Source organism: Pavona decussata, unplaced genomic scaffold, assembly GCF_977016875.1.
Source record: "Pavona decussata unplaced genomic scaffold, jaPavDecu1.1 SCAFFOLD_223, whole genome shotgun sequence".
Taxonomy (NCBI): Eukaryota; Metazoa; Cnidaria; class Anthozoa; order Scleractinia; family Agariciidae; genus Pavona; species Pavona decussata.
The window spans coordinates 326,760-342,916 of NW_028145628.1; the positions used below are offsets into that span (position 1 = coordinate 326,760).

The 16,157-nt window shown below is 38.5% G+C and overlaps 1 long non-coding RNA gene and 1 pseudogene across 2 annotated transcripts in view; one reads left to right on the forward strand and one right to left on the reverse strand.

Annotated features, from left to right (window-relative positions):
* LOC146458991 (uncharacterized) overlaps nt 1-1,403 on the forward strand; it is a 66,169-nt gene extending 64,766 nt beyond the window's left edge. The window contains exon 2 of the long non-coding RNA XR_014858047.1: nt 961-1,403. This is a non-coding gene — a long non-coding RNA (uncharacterized LOC146458991). The remainder of the gene's footprint in view (nt 1-960) is intronic.
* The window catches only part of LOC146458993 (NCK-interacting protein with SH3 domain-like), a 59,277-nt pseudogene extending 49,313 nt beyond the window's left edge, over nt 1-9,964 (reverse strand). Inside the window, exons 1-4 of the transcript XR_014858046.1 lie at nt 8,124-9,964; nt 6,944-7,062; nt 5,546-5,808; nt 4,931-5,057 (exon numbers count right to left, since the gene is read on the reverse strand). The product of XR_014858046.1 is annotated as an NCK-interacting protein with SH3 domain-like (transcript). The remainder of the gene's footprint in view (nt 1-4,930; nt 5,058-5,545; nt 5,809-6,943; nt 7,063-8,123) is intronic.
* Nucleotides 9,965-16,157: the final 6,193 nt, after the last annotated feature.

The window sequence follows — 16,157 nt, forward strand, 5'->3', positions numbered from 1 at the left end:
GTAAACTCCAAGCAGTCATTTGCTCACCACACAAACATTGAGCGTTACGTTTCCATCACTGTTAAAGTCATTTTATCGTTTCAGGGACGTGAATAATGCTAACTGTGTACAAATTCACTAACAGCTCAGTTGATGCTACAACTCCAACTGTGTTTTTGTGCTGTCACAGCTACAGCCGCCATCTTGCATCCAAATGAACCAATCAGAAAGAAGCAGCACAATTTTCTGTTTCCTCAGCAGTCTGCATGTCCGCCATTTTGGATCGAAATTAACCAATCAGAAGAGAGGAGCAGAATCAACTGCTTCCTCTGCAGTACGCTTGTCCGCCATTTTGGATTGAAAATAACCAATCAAAAAAGAGCATCAAAATAAGCTGTTTCCTCAGTAGTACGCATGACCACCATTTTGAATTGAACAGCATTTTAAAATGAACCAATGACGAGAGAGGAGCAGAATTTGGATCTTTGCCAGTGAGAAGCTTTTCAAATGTTTCGAAAGTGACTGAAACTGACAGGATAAAAAAGACGGCAATAAATAAGGTGCCCTTAGTTAGTTAACAGGCTCGTATTTTAATATAAAGATGATTTTAGTCTTGTGCAAAGAAATGCATAGAGTTAAGTTTTTACGGAGCACAAACTTATTATTAATTGTTGGTTTTAAATTAAGTCCTAAAACACAGAGCGAGTTCATATGTAAAAGCAACTGAGCTATTTGATCATAAGGTTTGCATCGTTTCACCCAGGTTTATCCTTATGCCATTTTGTTTTGGTGAGGCTTGTCAGTTTAATGAGTCGCATCACGTTTGAGACTGAGAAAATCAGTACAAACCTGTTCCAAAGATGGAGTTTTAATATTTTGTGAAAAACACTTGATATATAAATGCTACCACCCTTCGAATTCATTTGTGTTATGAGTACACGACTGGTAGGTTTTCTCGGTCGTTTTTCTTTTTCACTTTAGATATAGTAATTATTCAGCTATTGCTAAGTAGAGGATTATAGGTATGAAAAACCTTCAAAGAAGGTGTGCCCGTTTCTTTCATATGTTGTTTGCTCTGTGTTTTTTGAAGTCTAATTTTTGTTAATTAGAGGTATATAAAGATGTAACATGTACAGAGTCTACTATTGCATTCATGTGTGACACGGATGTAAACCGTGAAACAAAGAAAACTAAGTATTGTAAAGAAAATCAAAACGAGTTTATTGCTTTTAGAGCATAATTTGTATCTCATTTTCTAAAGCATTCACTTTTTTTTTGCTGTTTTAAAAGGTGTCACTACTGAACATTATACGGCAAATCTAGCCATAATACTGTTTGTAAATATTGTAAAAATCATTGAAATGCTTATATATGAATGTAAATTAGATCAATAAGTATAGAATTAAATATGAGATTGAATTGTGGAGTTTGTGTTGTTTTTATTAATAACATTGCCAGGTGATGGGTGGGGACATTTGTTACTATGGTCGATAATTTTACTCCACAGTGTTTTATTCCTTTTTCTTTCCTGGAGTAGAAATTTGCATCGTGATCTGTTCGACTTTTTGAGTCTGTGGATGAAATCGTCAAAGTGCAACCCGTTCAACCTTTTGAGTCTGTTGATGAAATCATCAAAGTGCGACTTGTTCAACCTTTTGAGTCTGAGGATGAAATCATCAAAGTGCGACCTGTTCAAGGATGATGTTTCCTTTTGCTACTGTAACTATATTCTACACATCTCAGAATGGTTTGAGAAGCTCTGATTAGGGGAGGTATCATGGGGTTTTTGATATCTTTTGTTGAAAATGATGAAATAAGACCTTCAATCAGCTGCCAAATAATTCTAGAATGACTAGAGGAAAGAAATCAACTCAATTCTTGAAAGGAACAAGTCGTGATCCGTTCTAGCGCATTTTGGAAACAAAAACACGAACACTTGAAAAACATTAGCCTAACATTTTTCAAGTTTTAATCAATACCGACCTACTCTGTCTCTGGTCAGAGGCACTAATCGACAGTTGTATTGCCTTTGGGTGATAATTTACAACAAACTTGACAATTATTTCGTTGTTTCTGCTGACAGACAAACATTTTCGGGTTTTGAAATGACAGCAAATTTGCATGATACTTCCCCTTTAAGGACGGTGCCCACTTAATTCAAAGGTATTTTGCTTGAGAGAAGATCTTAGCAACAGCTATTGAAATCAATATAGAAAACTGAGGGTTGACGTGAAGAAAAAGCCATACATAATTGCAAAGATAAGAAAAAAATTTCGGCCATCCTTTGTTTTGTGATCAAGCACACAATAAAGTGATGAAATCACTTCAGAAGCGACATCCAGGGCTGTCAACTCTCCCGGATAATCCAGGAGTCTCTAGATTTTGAACTGTATCCCCCGGTCTCCAGATTTAGGCCTGTAATCTCCAGATTTTGAGCGGTATTTTCTATTTGTCGCATACTGGACTTTCTGACAAGATAATCTGAAATGTTTAGCGTTGTTTCTGTTTAAGTCCTCCCCCCTCACTGAACCCGCGAATTTGGACTTAATACGACGCCTCTGTAGGGCGCTTTGTTGTTGCTGGCCGTGGAAGTCATATTCTCCATATTTGAAGACGTGTGAGGTTGACAGCCCTGGATATCAAAGAAGAAACCTTAAATGTGTCTAGTGTTTCACCCTGGTTGGTTTTTGAGGGACCGAACAAGGTTAATCTGACTTCATTATGTATTTCTTTTATTAACTTTGTGGCATGTTTGCTCAGATTATTTTGGGGCAGCTGAGTGAGGATGCGCATATGTGGGTTGAGTTTGTTCTTGGTTCTCGTCCAGCGAATGTTATGTATAGCAAAACAAACAGCACAACAGGAGAGCACTGCACAGTAACTTTCGTTTGAATGGCTGCACTTTAAGATTTTATCCACAGACTCAAAAGCAAGAACCACCTTGTACAGCATAATGAACAGCACCACAGGAAGTAACTGCTCAGTAGCTTTCATTTGAATGGTCACACTTAAGGATTTTATCCATAGACTCAAAACCAAGAACCACTTTGTGCAACATAACAAACAGCACCACAGGAAAGTACTGCTCAGTAGCTTTCGTTTGAATGGTCACACTTTGACTTTGTGGTTTCATCCACAGACTCAAAACTTTAAACCACCCCACCAGGATTGTCCTTTTCATGCAAAGTAAAAAAGGGACTTTGGGGGGTTATGTCATGGACTGCTGTACTTTTCTGGGGTTTTGCCATTTCATACAAAAAGAAAAGGGACTTTTGGGGGTTATGTACTGGACCTTTTTGTGTTCAGGTTTAGAAGGGGAAAGCGAAAGGTTTTGGAGTCTAATAATTTGGCGTCATTCCTACCTCCCCATTATTAATATAGCTAAGTACCCACCTACCTCCCCTCCCCTCCACTAGTAGCTGTAACACAGGTGAAAAGTAACTGTCTTTTTACATGTTTATCTTATCATCACATGCTGCTTTGGTACAAAGTTGATGAAGAGTGTTTCATAAAGTACTCTATCCCTGGGGGGGGGGGGGGGGGGTGGGGCAACTCCCAATATAAGCTATATGGGAAGGTGCAGAGCTAGAAGGTATGGTTTTTGATCCAGTTTGGACTGAAATATTGTATAGCTTTTGACTTTTGGTCTGGAAGTCAAAAAACGGGTACAGCTGTTACAGAAACGGGTATGGATTTTAGAGACAGGGTCTGAAAATAGATATGAAATTGTGAAAAAAGGGTACAAGTTACCATCTTTTGATGGATATCAGGCAGACATGGTAGCTAGCAAGCGTTTATTGTTGGTTGGAAATAAAACATGCAGCATTGTTATTGAAAACATACAATGGCTTACAATGGCTATTCTCTGAACCTTTCAGTTGACCAAGGGGAACAGATGTGGGCTGAGGGAACGTCAAAACAGGTTTACAAAGAAAAAAGAAGCCTACCAACTTGTCTTTTCTGATTTACTTTTTAGTTTTCTTCACAGATTTCTCTTTAGCCAGTTCTTTGATTCACCTGTTTCAACTTTCATATACGTCATGATTACAAATCAAAACGCAAGGAAAATGTTCTCAAATAATTGTTTATTTCCAACTGTTACCAACACTAATCAACACTCAGTTTCAATAAAAAGTTTAAACTGTCTAATCTAGAGCAGCCGCCCCTGAAATAATCTCAATCAACTCCTTTGTGATGACAGCTTGACATGTTCGGTTGTATGTGAGTGTCAGCTTGTCAATCATTTCACCTGTGGAAAAACAACACATGGTTTGAAAAGCTCATTCTTACTCCAAAATAAGACAACTTGAAACAAGAGCTATTGTCGATTTTTACTCATAATACTGCAATTTGTCTTGTGATTATGTTACAAATGGTGGATTCGAAGCATCTCAAAGCCATATGCCCTGAAGAAAAACAAATGGTTTTTCATTGCTTGTGACTTCTTTCTCAGTTGTTCAAAAATTCATAGTGATGCAACTGACTATAAGGCAACAGCTGAGGCAGCTGACCCATGTTGCGTCATCCCTTCAGAGCAGGGATGGTGCAGTGGTGAAAGCATTCACTTCCCACCAATGTGGCCCAAGTGTGATTCCCGGAATTAACACCATGTGTGGGCTGCATTTGTTGTTAGTTCTTGTCCCTACTCCAAAAGTCTTTCTCTGGGTACTCCAGTTTTCCTCCCTCCACAAAAACCAACCTTTGCAAAAATTATTCAAAATTCAACACGGAAACAGTGGATGAAGAGGCACTATGTGGATGTGCCACTGAAATTCTCATTTATTTTATTTTATTCATGAACCAAAAGAGTGTCTGGGATGGAAGATAGCCCAATGTGGAGAGAAAATGTATTTTGATAAAAGGGACAATCTGCCATGCACCAAAGCAGAGTAGGTTCGATCAGTCTTCGAAAGGATTAAGAAACAATTTAATGAATGCTAAACTTTCTTACTTGATTCGCAGTAGTTCTAATAATTCTGCAGCAAGTCCAGCTCGTACTTTAACAGGCTCAAGATCCGCTCTTTCTGGGATGGCAGGAGGGGATGATGTAACAAAGTGCTCCTTGTTAGTAATCTCAGCTGAGAAATAAGATTATTAATTTTTAATTAATGAGTACAAGTCAGTCAAGACTAACCTAACAAACTTCTAAAATGAAGGGCATTGTTGGGGCTCTGTGGATAGTTGGTTTTTGGAGAAGCTATGGAAAGTTCAAAAATGTACAAGGGGACATACCTCCTGTGTGACCACTATACTAGTTTCTGGCTAAAAGAGTGCTAATAGATGTAGAAGAGCACTATATCACAATATCAGTGCTTGATTAAACATTCAGATTATGAGTCAGATTAAAGGAAATGATCACCAAAGATAACATGCATTGATTGATAAACAAATTCTCTCAACTATACCCACAATAAATATATAGAGGATGGTACAGATAATATAGATGTTGATAATAAGAATTCTAATTAAAGGCTTACTGCATGCCAGATGAGTTCATAAAGTGGAACAAGTAAAGAATTCCAAATCATTTTGCATCTATCAAAACTTTCTGACTGTTTATATTTACCTTTTGCCTCAGTAGTTTGTTTAACAGTTGAAACAGGGGCTGCTGGTGCTGGTCGTCTCTTCGTAGATTCCTTCTTTTTCTCATTCTTGTCCTTCTCAGGTGGTAGGGTAGGTGCTGGACGACGAGGTTGTGCTGGTGGTTCCTGTGCTGCATCCAAAGGTTTGCTTTTCGACCTATCAAGCTGAAAATCTGAAGTATTTGGTGATGCTTTCCCAGGAGACATCTTACCAGAGAGAAGGCGGTTTCTGTGTTCTAGTAATTTTCTATGGGAGAAAGGAAATGTTATGTTGTTGTTTACATTTCCCTTTGGTTCCAAACCTTTAAACAATTTTTTTTTAATTTTTCACTATCTCTCGTCTCAAGTTCATTGCCACGATCTGGAACACAGGAAAATTAAAATCAACCTGGTTAAAAAAATTAAAACAACAACGCCACCTTACGTTTACCTTGAAACAGAACTAAAGTATAATTATATGGTACAAATTCAATATTTTTCACTGATCGTTAAATTTAAATGAAAGCTGGTAAATTGTAGAAAAAAACCACAGGAAATTACTGCACACATCCTTGCATTTTATAATTTTATCCAAATGCTTGCAATTTACAACCAAATTTATTTTTTTAATACTTTTTTGAGAAAGAGCACCACAGAAAAGTACTTCTTTAGTAGTCTGCTATCATTCAAATGGTCACACATCAGGATTTTATACAGACTTAAAAATACCTGTTCTTGTACAGAATTTAAACAGTGTAACAAGAAATTACTGCTCATCACAGCTCTCAGTTGAATGGTAATTGGATTCATTCCATACCATTGTGATTTGAATAAACAAGGCAACTTAATTCGAGCCAATAACACCATGCAAGTGAAGAAATAGAAAATAACCAATGCCAAACAACGAATAATGGAAAAGAAGTAGAACCTATAGGAGTGCTAAACAGCGAAACATTTTAGTTTCTCTGTCTCTTTTATCTTCTTGTTGAAAATTTAGCTCGGTTCGCATGCCCCATAAGAAAATTAATATTCAAATACTGTAGTTGCCTCAAAGTTAAGATGAATGTACAATGTTGCAAACATAGTACATGACAGTTCGGCTGTCCCTATTGGAAAAAGGCATGTGCCACCTCAACCCTTTCACTCCCATGATCTGAATGTTAATTCTCCTTACTGACTGTGATACATTTCTTTTTAAAGTTAGTTCACAGAATTTAGTGTTACATCATTGAACTATATCAGCGGCTAGTTGATGATTTTCTTTATTCTCATCACCTGTCTGGCTGACAATGTATTGATAATGTAAGGAGAATTTACATATTGATCACTCCTGGGAGTGAAAGGGATAAATCAAAGGGTTTTTTGGGTGGAAATTCAAGAGTTAGTGAGTTAAACTTGCATACCTCAAATTAGCTTTCTGTTCATGTGTATAGACACCTCCATTATTTGCTGCTTGTGTATGGGTGACTTCAATGGCTCTATCTATAGAAGCAAGAACTCCTTGTGTCTCATTTGGATCAACCTAAGAGCAAAAAATAAGCTTAGAAGATTAAAATAACATGGTGAAACCAGTGCGGTCCTGGTGTGCCATTCTATGCACAATCATGCCTGGACAAAACAAAATATGATCGAGCAAAACCTAACAATAAATTATCTCAATTGAAATGTTTATGGTAGTTCTGAGCCAGGTTCCCTGCAGATGTGTCTTATTTATTGAAGCACAGTAATATGAACATCCACTAATATCAATTAATTATTGAAAGCTTTCCAATGGCAACTTTATGTAAAATAAGCCTCCTTTTACTGTGGACAGTCAGTCAGTAGTGACCACAGTTTGATCTTCTTGCCTTGCAAAAAGTCTCTTATGTCAAAATGGTTCTTTGAAATAGACATCATCCAAATTCACTTCCTTTAAAAACATTTTTACGAGAAAAGTGCTTGATTTCACCTTGAAAAAACGGTGAAGTGATTAACACCTTTAACTCAGTAAACTGATCTCAATCCCTTTACATAAGATTTGGAATAGAAAACATATGCATGGCAGCCTTCCGCCATTTTGAATGAAAGCAAGGCTTCCGTTTCTACTTCTGTTGTATTGATTCACACAAAGTCAGAAGATTCTTCTGATTCCAACTCTATTCCAATTCAGCTTCCATTGCCATTGTGAACCAGACCTTAGGAAAACTACTTGAATATATCCTGGTTATCCTATCATTATAATTATTACACCTTAATCCAAAAGAAATATTTATTTTAATTTATCTGTGTCATTTATTGGCTGAAAAAGATAGGTTGTTTGTTTGATTGACTTACTAACTGCTTAATTTATGTCTTCTTCAAAGTTTAAAAGGACCTTATGCTTACTACACTTGGAAAATTATCTAAAATAATTAGAAAGGTTAATTTTATGGAGGTAAGCTTGTAAATTAAAATTATTAATATTTGAGCTGTTAGTCTGCCTAAGATACATGTATAACTAATGCATTTAAGATTAATAGTTTGAGTGATGATGTGCCATCAGTAAGAAAATACACTGCTTCCTAAAAAAGACTGCTTAGTGTTATACTATAATATCTGCTTTACCGTTTCTTTATCAACAGCCTCCATATAACATGCAGGAACAAGACCAACTGAACCATTTTGAGAGCGCATTTTCCACCAATTTGTGTCATGACGCTCGATGAAATAAAACTGTTCTCCTGCACGGACAGGCAAAGCTCCTTCAGCTTTCCCTGCGTAATCATATAATGACTTGTACATGTCATATTTTAAGGGAAAACATTTTAAGAAAGAACACCAAAAATTAACCTTTTGCGGCAGCAGTCCGAGCTGACTCGTACCAAGTCGTCTCTCTTGTATTTTAAAGAGAGAGGACTGGGGTCAAGTCTTCATTTTCACGCGGCCATCTACGCACTGAGGTGGGCAGTAGCCAGCTGAGGGGTGGGGGGCGGGATGCCAGCGAAAAAGACTTTTAAGGTAGTCCTGGAGGAAAGCTTCACCTTTTTGAGCGCCCTAACTGAAAATCCCAGCCAGCTGTAAAAGTGTGATGTCTGTCAACTAGCCAGCAAACAAGTCAGTTGTAGGTACGAAGCATCTTCCTGAGACTTAATGTGTTCAGATATTTTTGTGTCATTGGCAAACACGGCAAACATGGCTTGTCAGGACCGAATCGGGCACGTTATTTACATAGATGAGAAATAACATCGGGCCAAAAATGGAGCCCTGAGGTATTCCGGAGCTGACAGGCAAAGTATCAGAGGTTTCACCCAGCACTGTTATTCGTTGGTAGCGAACCATTGGGTAAGAGCTAAATCACTGCAAGAGGCTGCTTCCAAATCCGAACCCGTAGCAGCCGGCCGTGGTTCACCTTATCGAAGGCCTTAGACATATCCATATAGATCATGTCCACCTGTTTTCCGTCGTCTAGTAGGTAGCCCACGTGGTTGAAAACTTCCAAAAGGTTGGAGGTGCATGATTTCCCTCTAATGAATCCATGTTGCCAATCTCTTGCCACCTCGTATAGTCTATCTTTGAAGTGTTAAATACACTGACTCAGTTTAAGTCAGTAAGGTGAAACTGAGGAGCCAACGAAAGGGATCTGTCTCATATGGTCTAGGGGCCGACTTTTCTCTCTCTCACTGTCTTGTCGGGGGAACAGGTATCGGAAAGCAGCGCGGAACCATCTCCAGCTGGCATAAGCGAACCGCGGCCCGAAATCTCGTGGTGCATCGTCATGGTACAACGCTCCGGAAAAGTGTCCAGAGGCACCGCTGTCAACTGTATTTTTGTCTCTTTTTCAGCCATTTTGATATTAAGGCTGGCAAGTCGCCCGATGACATCGTAGACATCGCTCCCCCTCCCCCACTCAACGTACCCTGACTAGGGCCCCCCCTGGTAGTTTAGACACTCTCCCCAGGTTGCGCTTGCCTTTACAAACTGATGGCGGGAGTTCGACCGAAGCGTTCCACGGAAAAATATGCCGGGGACTGCAAACAGTCTACTTGCAACCAGGCATACCCTGTCTAGGACGGGTCCAGGACAGACTCGCTTGAAATTATATACCCTGTTCAGAGCAAAAGGGCCAAAAACCATACCCTATCCAGCGGCACGTCTCCGTATAACCCATAGGAAACGGTGTTAGAGCGAAAAGTCAAAAAAATTTTTTACGAACTTGACAAGGGTCCTGCATGGCAGGCAGGAAAAGCAAACGGGACATTTTTTACCCAGCTAGAACCAGTGTTTAAATAAAAATTCTCAGCAACCTAGATATGTAGAAACGTTCCAGCCAGTTAACCGTTTAATGTATTCAGCTCCCAGCTAGCTTTATTCCAGCCTGCAGAGCGGGTTTTTCGTCGAGCGGCCCCATCAGTAACTCCTGGTATTTGACCTCGTAGTTAATATCTTCTTATTCTCGGGTATGCAAAAAGACTGTGCTATATAATTCGCAATCATTCCCAAATTTTGATCTAGGTTACGGGGACGAGAACGCAATTTTGGAGATGGACAGAAAAGAACCCAAGTTTACAAGAACTTTACTAAAATTATATCTTTGTAACACTGACCGTGACCAAAAACCTTCCGAAGAAAACAGCTCCCCGTTTAAGAGAGAATATGCGATCATAAAATTCATGAAAAAAACAAAATAGTTGAGCCCAGCAGTTTGGTATACAAAAGAAGAATTCTGCCAGTCTCCAACCAGCCACCACTCAATACCGAAATACGGTTGTGAATCACAGCAAGATGTGATGTCACCGTAGCCAAAATTGTCATTAATTTTACTCATGTAAGTGTTGGAATACAAAAGGCGTGGAACTCCCACAAGCGTTTAGTTGGCATCCTAAAACAGCATCCCGGTTAAAGAGCAATGTCTCGTCTGTAAGAATAGGTCATCGTCGATCAGCCACAAATTTAAGAACTTGGTGTCGATACATCACCTGGGCTTCAGAAGCCCGATTATCATGGGAGGAAAAAGGTGGGGCGCGATAATTTCCCCCACTCTTCCCCAGACGGGGACTACCCCTGTCTAAATGCGTTCTAAAATCGTGTTGTGAAAAACTGCTAAAAATATTGGCATGAAGGGTGGTTTTTTAAAATTCCAATCCTGAGACTTGGGTATCAAGTGGGATTGTTCCTAGCTAGTCTAATTCTCCTGCCGCTTTCTTTCTAACTCATTGAACTTTAGTGTAGAATGTATATTGAATTTAAGTCTCGAATGTACATTTGAATAAATATAAGTTTCGAATATACACTTTAAAAGGACTTATCTATTGCACTTTGCGTAAAGTAATACTGCTCTATTGCATCGACGCAAGTAGCCAGAGCGCAGGAGTTGATATGTAAAGAAATAAGCGACGAGAAGGCGTACTTGACAATTAGGAAGCTTTAGTTTAAAAGGAGTGATCCATTTGTCTTGGCAAGCCTTCTCTGAGATCTATAAAAGTGGAATTTAAGGAAAGAAACAGATAAGAAAAACAAACTAGCTCAATCACTTCGGCCCTTCATCCACTAGCTATAAACAGACAGCAGCGGACTTCCGATGAACGTATTAAATTGTAACCGATATACATGTACTAAAGAAATACGATTTATATCAGGGTATCCATTGACAAGGAACTTAACCATCACTGTATATGCTCAAGATATGGGGAAAGTTATAACACTTTCACCCCACGCGAGGGGAATTTTCCTTTGATCTTGTGATGTCTGACACGAGGGCAAACTACCCAGAAGAATCTACTCATTCAGTGCCGTTCAGTCGTCTCTCAAGCGACTCGACTCGCAATTACCTTTGGTCTCAATGTTGTAGTCAGGAATATAATCTAAGGCATCAGAATTGATTGAACACTCAGAATTTGGACTACTCATGACATTTCTCACTCGTAATAAGTAAGCAGGAGAAATGTGGAAAATGGTCACCAATGAAGAAACAATCCGGTTCCCCGGCTGACGTCAATTTGTTAGGACCCAGACCTCTCACAGCGCGATAGTGAACGAGAACATCGATAGCAACGTGCGGAATTTATGAATTTTCTTAATTTTTGTTTTGATCATATCCAAGTCGTTCATATTTTGTCATAATGCAAAACAAATTTATGGGTTAGGGACACTTTAAGGTCAGTTACGTGATCTTCGCATGCAGAGACCCTTTTAGAAACGACGCCCACTAGTTTTGCGGTAGCCCTCGTAAACCTTGCGCGCAATAGCTTGGTAAGATATTGCAGTCGCTTCTTTGGATGCAATTATTTTGTGCTTATTCCAAGAACAACGGTAAGCCACCAGAACTCACTTCACGCGTTTTCAGGGCGTATATTAGCCTGATCGGGTTCGTTATACTTGACTGCAGTAAGCTTCACTGATTTGGGTTTTCAGTTTGAGTTTCAAGGATAAATCACCCTGAAAAACGTTTTAAAAAGCACTTTGTTGCTGGAAACCGTGCCTTCAGCTGTTGAAGACATCAGAGTTCAGAAGGGAAGCCTGAACAAAGAGTCGTTACTGACAACCAGTCACTTAATTAACTAGTGAGCATGTTACATAAAAATTGTTATCACTTTGAGAAACCACAATATTTATTTTTTTTTCCCAAGATCAACAACTACTACAATATTTCATGAATCTTTGTAGTGACAGTATTGAGCAGGAAGTCTAGCAGAAGCCTTTGTAGGCTTATCGAGGAGACACCCTTACTGTTACTAATAACTTAGACGATATATGAAATTATATCTATCTTAAATTATAAATTCCTATAATAAAACAAAAAAAACCCTTTTTGCTCTCGGCAGTTCTGTTATTTTCAGTGAGTATCGTTTTAGTGAGCAAACCAATTTCTTTCAACCCAATCCGCAGGCTCGTTTCGAAAATTATCGGATATATTTGTACAAAGCGAAACTCTAGACTCGTAGTACGATGGCCTACTAAAAAATCCGCTAGGGCTTTGGGAACTAGAATGACTCTTGCCGTTGGGTTCCTTTATTTTATTTGCATGATTTCTTTTTTTGTCGCGTGGTTTCTTTTCAATTTTTGTGGTTTCTTTTTGTCTGCATGTCTTTACTTGCATGGTTCTTTTTTCATTGGCGTGTTTTCTTTTTTCATTAGCGTGGTTTCATTTTTATTTGCGTGGTTTCTTTTATATTTGCGTGGTTTCATTTTTATTTGCGTGATTTGCGTGGTTTCATTTTTGTTTGCGTGTTTTCTTTTTTATTTACGTGATTTCTTTTATATTTGCGTGGTTTCATTTTTATTTGCGTGATTTGCGTGGTTTCATTTTTATTTGCGTGATTTCTTTTATGTTTGCAGCGTGTCCCTTGTAGGCCATCAGAACTGATAGGAATGTCGTCTAGAAAATGAGAGAGAGGGCGAAACTAATGAACGATACTGACAACAATGAGTGAAATTTGTAAGTTTGATTTGTTTTTTCTGCTTCCATTTTAATCCCATAACTTCTTAGCTGGATTGTTTCAGACATTTCTGAGGGATTCTAATTAATGCTAAAAATCAAGCCTCTGCCACGATGACTTTAATTTGATTTTGTTAATAATGTTCTGTGAATACTGGGGAATTGTTCACCCTGAATTGAAACTGAAGCAATTTTATTAAAAAGAAATTAGCTCCGCAATGGTTTGGAAAACAAAATATTTGTAGAATTTCTTTCGCACTTTAAAATGATCAACATCTCAGGAAGTGAAGGCATGCCAATCTGTTTGTGCAACTATGGTCGAATGTTGGACTAGTATAGGCCACCAGGGTTTTTGTCTAAAAGTCTTAAATGTGATCGGTTGTCTTCCAAAAGGGCTTTCAAAATCATTGAAAAATTGCACAAATAGCTAGTAGATATTTAGATCTTTATTACTAATAAGCAACTTTTACATGATCAGTGTGACCTACAAGGGCACTTTAATTTCGCGCTGCTTTCCACTCGAAAACCAAGACCGAAGCACAAAGCACCCCAAAACTCGAAAACGAAGCACCCAAGGTCGAAAACGAAGCAGTCTAGGTCGGAAACGAAGGGCCCATTTTTTAATCAATTACAATCACTTCAACAGAGTCAACAGAGGCGAAAAACCACATTTATGTTAACTAGATAGAAAGATTGTTGTAAAAGAACTGAAAAGCTTTTACAGAAGAAAAATATCAACAAAAGGTAAAGCTTGACAAGCCGCTTTATTCACGTGCACGTGGAAAACAGGTGTGGCGTTTTCAATTGGTCATTTGTAGTAGAAACGAAATTTTTTCTATATTTCTTTTACTTATTTGTATATATTATGTTTTCAGTTTCATACAATTTAATTATTTGTACACGCAATTCAGTCTTCAAACTGCGAAGTGTATTTTAATAAACAGTCTATCACGATTTATTTACTTTTAATTCAGTGGAGTGCTGCGGAAATTCATTTTCAACAACTCGCTGTTGAAGAGTTTTGCGCGAGCACTCTATCTGTCATCGCGCTTGATTCGTGACTAAATTTCGACCCTGAATAAAACAAAACAAAACCTTAAGTCGGCCTTAAAAACTGAGGGTTTCGTTTTCGATCTAAGTGCTTTGTTTTCGACCAAGAGTGTTTCGTTTTCGAGTTTCAGTAGGGTGCTTCGTTTTCGACTTATAGAGTGTTTTGTTTTCGAGCTTTAGGGTGCTTCGTTTTCGACCTAGAGTGTTTCGTTTTCGAGTTTAAGGGTGCCTCGTTTTCGACTTATAGAGTGCTTCGTTTTCGACCTTGGGTGCTTCGTGCTTCGGTCTTCGTTTACCATCGACGCTTGGCGTTTGGGAGAAGCGGCGTTGGAAAACTCTAGCAGCTGCTCCGTAAAATGTTTTAGTCTCTTCCCAGGATCTAATTATTTTGTGCTTTTTATTCACTCTTATTCAAAGAACAAGCCCGGTAAGCGTACCCGTTGTTTGTCTTTCTTTGCCACAGATGACGTCATCACCCAACAGGAAAGCTCATTGGTCGATTCGTCGTGCACACGTGCAGCTAGTAATTTAATTAGCTGCCAAAAATAGCGACTCAGTGAATGGGATTATGCCACAAATATAAAGTACACGGGAACAGGAACACTTATTCGAAAAGGGCTTTGAACACATAGACTAGGTGGGAAGTGCAAGAATCAAGATTATATTGAGATGCACGAGCAGAAACGGCCAGTCTTCTAGAAAACGACAGAGAAGGTAAAGCTTATGAACAATATACCAACATGTAGAGTGTTTTCTGTTTCCATCTCATTCCGTACAGTTCTTAGATGATTTTTTGTGTTATTTGAATTTCTTAAGAGCAGTGATTATTGCTTTTATTCAAGCTTAAGGGGAAGTATCACGAAAATTTGATCTCATTTCAAAACTCAAAAATGTCTGTCTGACAACAGAAACAACAAAATAATTGTCTAGTTTTGTTATAAATTATCACCCCAGTGCAATAAAACTGTCGATTAGTGCTCCGGCTAGAGACAGAGTAGGCCGGTATGGATTGAAACTTGAAAAAAGTTAGGCAAGTGTTTTTCAAGTTTTCGTATTTTTGTTTCCAAAATGCGCTAGAACAGAGTATGGACAGTACGAGTTGTTCCTGTCAGGAATTGAGTTGATTTCTCTCCTCTCGTTGTTCTAGAATTATTTTGTAGCAAATTGAAGGTCATATTTCACAATTTTCAACAAAAGAGGTCAAAAACACCATGATACTTCCCCTTTAGTTTAATTTGTTTGTGAAAATCTGGGGAATGTTTTGCGATGAATCGAGAAAGCAGTCTTATTAATTAAAAAAGGCATGTAGTGGTTTTCTGTGATGCTTCAGAAAACAAAATATTTGTGGAATTTCATTTTCTTTTGCACAGATATCAATATTTGCATAAAGTGCAGACATGTCAATTGCATAAAGTGCAGACATGTCAATTTGTAATATTTCCCAATGTATTTTAGATAATTTGAGAGCCTCGGCTTAAGCTCAAGTCTAACAAGATGCTTATCATGGCATTTACGCGTGATGTTGCGCCTGATTTATTTCCATTGTACGCTTCGCAGATTTTTAAAGCTCTCCTCCCTTCTCAATTGAAATATTGCGTTACCGTACTCGAGATCATACCGGGAATTTCTTTGTGAAAAACGTCATGACAGGGGCAGATACATATCTGACTCAGACGACAGAAGACAATATTGTCAATATTGTTGTGAAAGACAAAAATTAAAGACAGACAAAAGGCCTTCCTAAATGGACGCGAAAACTTTAAGTAGAAATTGAAGGAAAATGAAGCGAGATTAGTAATGTTTAATTTGGCCTTAAAATTTTTTTGGGCAAAAAATCGACTCTCGAAGGTATTCGGTCCTGCCAACTCTCCCGATATCAACTCACGGTCTCACGAATCTCAAGCTCACGGTGAATCAGGAAATCTCGCCGAATGTTTGAGGGAAAGCTGGGTACAATTCCGACCTCATTCCCATGAAACATATGTGAACAATGAATTCAAAATGGCGGCTCGCTTTTAGTGGTATCGAAAACGAAGCACACCGAAGCACGAAGCACCCAAGGTCGAAAACGAAACACTTAGGTCGAAAACGAAGCAGTCTAGGTCGAAAACGAAGCACCCTATTTTCTAATCAATTAGAATCACTCTGAACTGTCTGAATCACTTCAACATAGG